Genomic DNA, 6,389 nt, shown 5'->3' on the forward strand with positions numbered 1-6,389 from the left:
GGGCTGGGGTTTTTAGTTTGTTTGGGGGTTTTTTGACTCTGTGTTTGTTTTGGTCTGAGCTCAGGGCTGGTGTGAATGTTTCTATATCAGTTTAGTTTTGACTTTACACTAGTTTCAGTCCAGTTCTGGACTAGTTTTTATCTAAGTATTTAATGTTACAGTCCAGTTTGGGGCTATTTTAGTCGAATTTTGGACTGGTTTTAAATTAGTTTTGGACATTGTTTGGTCCAACTGGTTTTAGAATAGCTTTGGGCTGTTTTTAGTCCAGTGTTTGAATGGTTTGAGTGCATCTTAATTTTCATTTTTAGTTTAGTTGTACCTTTGGGTTAGAGTCAGTCTAGTTTTGGGCTGTTTTTAGTTTGGTTCAGGACTAGTTTTTGTCTCGTTTTAGAATAGATACTGTGGAGACTGGTTTTATTGTAGTTGTGAACTGGTTTCTCTACAGTTTAAAACTGGTTTTGGTCCAGTTCAGTACTGGTGTAGTTCTAATTTTGAACTGTTTTTACTCTAGTTTTGGAATGATTTTTGTTATGGCCCACATTTTGTTTCTTGCGATTGTTCCCTTGTTTCCTGACGTGTTTCACCCGTGTCTCAGTGTGATTGTCTGCACTCGGTGGCAGCAGGTATCTACTGGGGTTTTCCTGTGTGTTCTAGGTTGTTGGTTTGACATGTCATTCTGTGAAGTCTTTATTCTGGATATTATAATGAATTAAATTCTCTTGAAAAGAGAATCTCATCTTCAATGAAAAATAAAACATCATTATACTCGGTAAAGAAATTGTTGTTTCGTGGTTTTCAACCAGTTGGTTTAACACTATTGGTTTTCGACATAGACGAACAGTTTTAGAATTAGTCTGACCTTCATTTTAGACTTATTTGAATTACAAATAGATTTTCTCGAAAAGTATGAAGTCATCAGTGGAAAAAGATGGAAGAATTTATCTAAAAAAATCTTATTTTAACATTTGATGAATCCACATTTTCTGGACAATTTCAAAACCAACTGAGAGATGACCTATATACATTGTGCTTCAAGGCAGCAGCAGGCTTACAGAATCTTAAAACTGCAAATATTCAACTCACCCTTTGGTAAACACACATACAGACGATGCACAGGTCTAACCAGAGGATTCCAAGTTCAATTTCTTTTTTTGTCACTGTGCTTTGTTTCCTTTTCCCTTCCACCTACACTCACTGATTAAATGCTTTCATGTGTGTCTTTACAGGATGCGGCAGGAGAGCAAATTAATTCCTTATAACGCTCTGCACAACATGACAGAAGTGCCTTGGAGAACACAACATGTCAGCAAATTGGACTTTTGGCTCCATGAATGTCTCTCTAAAAGAGCTCCGATGATAACGGCATCCAGGCTCAATGATTTTCAGACCGGACGAACTATAATCTGGTTCAATCTGTTTACACGTTTTCAAATGAAAATGTAAAACGTTCACTGTGATTTTGTCCACACATGGAGCAGTGAGGAGGAAGTAGTGAGGAAGACTCTTGATATCTGATCTGAAGAACATTCATCACGGTTGCTTGTGGCGAGCCACTAGCCGGCTAAAGGGGCGGGATTTCTGCTTTCAGTCTGGACCAATCAGGTACTGACGTTTCCACTTCATCCTGCTTTTCTTCCTCTCTGTGTTTGTTTCAGCTGCCAAACCAGCAGCTGTTGTGATTGCATGACATTATCCAGGCAGTTTGATTTACTCTCAAACATCTGAGTCTGGTTCTGCAGGTTCCTCTTCTTCTCAGTCTGGTTCTGCAGGTCCCTCCTCTTCTCAGTCTGGTTCTGCAGGTTTCTCCTCCTCTGAGTCTGGTTCTGCAGGTTCCTCTTCTTCTCAGTCTGGTTCTGCAGGTCCCTCCTCTTCTCAGTCTGGTTCTGCAGGTTTCTCCTCCTCTGAGTCTGGTTCTGCAGGTTCCTCTTCTTCTCATTCTGGTTCTGCAGGTTTCTCCTCCTCTGAGTCTGGTTCTGCAGGTTCCTACTCTTCTCAGTCTGGTTCTGCAGGTTTCTCCTCCTCTGAGTCTGGTTCTGCAGGTTCCTACTCTTGTCCATCTGGTTCTGCAGGTTCCTCCTCTTCTCAGTCTGGTTCTGCAGGCTCATCAGCCACTGAGTCTGGTTCTGCAGGTCCCTCCTTCTCTGAGCCTGGTTCTGCAGGCTCATCAGCCACTGAGTCTGGTTCTGCAGGTTCCTTCTCTTCTCAGTCTGGTTCTGCAGGCTCATTAGCCACTGAGTCTGGTTCTGTAGGCTCATTAGCCACTGAGTCTGGTTCTGCAGGTCCCTCCTTCTCTGAGCCTGGTTCTGCAGGTTCCTCCTCCTCTGAGTCTGGTTCTGCAGGTTCCTTCTCTTCTCAGTCTGGTTCTGCAGGTTTCTCCTCCTCTGAGTCTGGTTCTGCAGGTTCCTTCTCTTCTCAGTCTGGTTCTGCAGGTTTCTCCTCCTCTGAGTCTGGTTCTGCAGGTTCCTCCTCCTCTGAGTCTTGTTCTGCAGGTGCCTCCTCTTCTCAGTCTGGTTCTGCAGGTTTCTTCTCCTCTGAGTCTGGTTCTGCCAGTTCCTACTCTTGTCCATCTGGTTTTGCATGTTCCTTCTCTTCTCAGTCTTGTTCTGCAGGTCCCTCCTCCTCTGAGTCTGGTTCTGCAGGTTCCTCCTCCTCTGAGGAAAGAGGATTGATAGATTGTTGGGTTCTGCCAGATGACTTCAGCCTTTCAAGCTTCTTCAAGTACTTTCTTTTTTGTCTTGTTTCCTGTTTTGCTCATAACAAAGCATTTCTCCAAGATGATGTAGTTGCGTCGTCCCTGAGTGCAATAATCCTGCTGCTGAAATACCAGCCGGGCTCCTGCTGCCTGCCGGCTCCTGGTGGCCCCCGGGGGCCTCCAGAGGAGATCAAGGCGGTCAGGCCCTGTGGACGGTTACCTGGCAGCCGGCGCAGCGGGAAGGGCCCCGGTCCCTGAACGCAGCAGCACTCAGCCCCTTCCTGCTGATCCTCCTCGCTGCAGCAGCTCCATCTGCGTGGCACTCAGAGAGATTAGGTTTCATCTGCAGCCCGTCACACACACACACACACACACACACACACACACACACACACACACACACACACACACACTGGTCAATCACCGGTTAGAAAACCAGGAAGACGTTGGGAAGATGTACTGTTATTATCATGGTATTATTCTGTCACATGCATTCATTGCAGGTCACCTACAACAACACAGAGGGGCCAGATTCAGGCCCAGGCCCGTTAGACGCATCTAAAAGAAACTGCCTGATTGACAGATTGTTATCTTTGTCTCAAGAGGTGTTTTTTTTCCCTTCTCATCCATCTTTCAGACTTGAAATGAATTGAATACTTTCGCTCCAGTTTGGTTTGAACACTTGAAAAGGAACCAAACTGTTGTGATCTGATCCAGGTCTTGCACCAATTAAATCACTTCTTTGTTGTCCCATTATCTGATAGTTTCTTTTTTTTTCTAATCAATATCTGTCCACATGTTTTTGAGTTATTGTGTTTTCCAATCAAAAAAAACAACCAACCAATCAACTGCAATGAAAATATAATTTTAAGATGGTTCCAAGAAAATATTAATAAAGGCCCATACCTATTTAATCAAGTCACTACTTAAACTTGATTGGACCCCCCCACCCCACCCCACCTTTGGGGGCTCTGATTGACCAAAGCATTACAGTGACCATGAGCAAACATAGAATCTCAGAAAGAGGTTTCTAAAGCCCGTTTTACATTGTACACAGTGTGTTATTATGGGGACGTTGACGAACTTGTGTGAGCCCATAGCAGTCCAACCCGAACCCCCCCTGGAGTGAGAGTGGTGGGGAACATCCGGAGGGTTTCACAGCGCCACCAGCAGGTTCACGTTCAAGCAGAAGCTTCTACAGATTTCTTGGCTCATTGCTCCGGTCCACCGCCGCCTCTCAGGAGTTGAACTCTGCAGTGGACATTCTGTCGCTTTGTAAGCCTCAGTGTCGTTGTCTCCCCCCCCCCCCCCCAAACCCCCAGGACGCCATGGCTGCACACCTCAGATAGCCTCCTCCGACCTCGTGGCCGAATGAAAATAGCCCCTCCTTCCCTGCTTTCATCCCCTCCACCACGAAATCCCTTTATGTTTCACTGCAACTGAAGGAGTGTCTGTCTGTATGTCTGTCTTGCATTGAGGGGGGGTTGAAGTGGCGGGGTTGGGGGGTGGGGGTGACTGAAGAAAATGGACTTGTGTGTGCTTGCTAGCAGCAACAGCTTTTATTTTTTTTTTAATCCTCGCCCCAAGCTGCACTGTGCACTGAAGCAAGCTATTACATGGCAACAATTAAGAGGCTGGAGCGCAGCACCTGGTCCTCGCCATTCGCTGGCCTTCAGTGGCAGCTGACGATACAGTTCCCCCCACCAGGTGGTTCCACTTCAATCACATTAGCTAGTCACTGTAGGGTTAATAAAGAGCCTACTCACCCTCCCCTCTTCCAGCCTCTCCGCTTCTTTCTCTGCAGTGAATCTGAAGACGGAGCATTTTAAAAGTCGTTAAAATTAAAGATCCCTCCGCCGGGCGCTGGGTAATTAAAGCGGCGGCGGTATGGGCTCCTTGGAATCTAATGTTTCAGCAAGGAGGGGAGCATGGACGGGGGCCATTCGCTTACTAGTCCATTTGTACAAAGAGCAGAGGATCATAATAGACCTTTTCATGGATAGACAAAACAGATGGAGGCCAATTGAAATGAGACGGGCAGGGAGACTGTACATATCTGCCCGGATACTGGGGATGTGGAGGGATTCAACAAAACCCGAGCCGCAGCCAGCACGGGCTTTTGTTTGGGCTCGAAGCGCTATTGCGCCACAAAACAAGAGCCTGAAAACCTGTAAATAAAAGCATTCTGAGCCCAAAGTGTCAGGCTCACAATCAATAGTCATTTGTGGGCGCAGAAAGCAGATGTATGCAGTGACATTTAATGCAGCTCGGCCTCCTTTCAGCTGCAGGGTAATGTTGCATCCCTACACTTACCTCCTGTTGCTTTGGTGTTGATTTTCTTATGTTCGGAATTAAAACAAATGAGTTTTATTGTCTGTGCTTTGTTGCGTTTCACCTGCTGGAGGGTAAAGTTATCATTGATTCATCATGTAAGATTTTGGAGATTTTAGGCAACCCTTGAAACTGCTGGTAAAGTCAAAATAGCTCAAAAATGTACCTTAAGTTATATATTTCCTGATCTTATCACAATGCAGAGTAGCTATATTAGAAAAAAAGGCTCAAATCTGTCATGAAAACCTGCATCTTTCTATTTTCACAGTTGCGAGGGGAACGGCAGTCAGCTGTCAGGAAAATTTTCCTCGTAAAAAAAAAACCTCAGGGAGACGTGAAAAACATAGGACTCAAACAAGCTGTTGGAAAAGTTGAACACAATTTTACAACATTGTTCTTGCAAGAAGAGGCAAAGTGAATGTCCCACCTTTGCATGATTGTCCAGGAGTTTGTCTCACTATGAAGTCAGACAGCGCCTTGTTAAACGCTGAATAGTTTTGAATCTGCATTGAAGGACACCAAAAGTGTTGACGCAGGTCATCCTGGAACACACACTGCGAATCACACATCATTCTGTATGAGACACAGCAAGATTTCACTAACATCAGTGACTCACAAAGTGAAAACATGCATAGTTATGTCGGCCTGTACGAACTTCCCGGACAAAAATAAAGTCAAAATCCAAGAAAAGTGATGTTATTTCATGCTAAATTTGTTGCTTGATTGTGAGGAGGTTTCAGTCACAACTTATACAACCTTTTCTAGAGAAAATGCTAAACGTTTGAAGTGTTTTGGGTGTTGGTAGCACTTTTGTTCGCTTGATCCAACAGACCTTTTTCATCAGACTGAATGCTGATTGCTGATTTTTATATTTCAAGAATTTCCCTGTGGGGTTATTAAGGTATTTCTATTCTAATCAAAATAGTTCATCTGCACATGCTCAGTAGCTGGACAATAAGAACAGTGTTTCCTCCGTCGTGTCATGACTCCCAGTCCAGATTCTCCTGGACTTGGTGCTTTTATTTTGACAGTCACCATAATAACTATCCAACTTGGTGGTCTGCCCACTAGAATGTATGTGTTCTCCAAGTGTTGATGTTTCAGTACAAAGACAACAAACCAACCCGTGGCCCAGTATGATAACTACATCGTTTTGAGATTTTGGGCTCTTTCCATCTAAAAGGAAAACAAAATCTTGGTGTTTTCACTTGAAACGTTGTGGAAATGTTAATGTTTTAGGTTGAGTTCAGGGAACACAAGTAAATGTTGAAATTACTGAGGCAACTTTGCATTTCAGAGCAGACTTTGAATTATGATGGGCGTAATTTCTGAATAACTTCTTGTTCCTGTGTTGTTGTTGTTTTGT

This window comes from Blennius ocellaris (assembly GCF_963422515.1).
Source record: "Blennius ocellaris genome assembly, chromosome: 18".
NCBI classification, from domain to species: Eukaryota; Metazoa; Chordata; class Actinopteri; order Blenniiformes; family Blenniidae; genus Blennius; species Blennius ocellaris.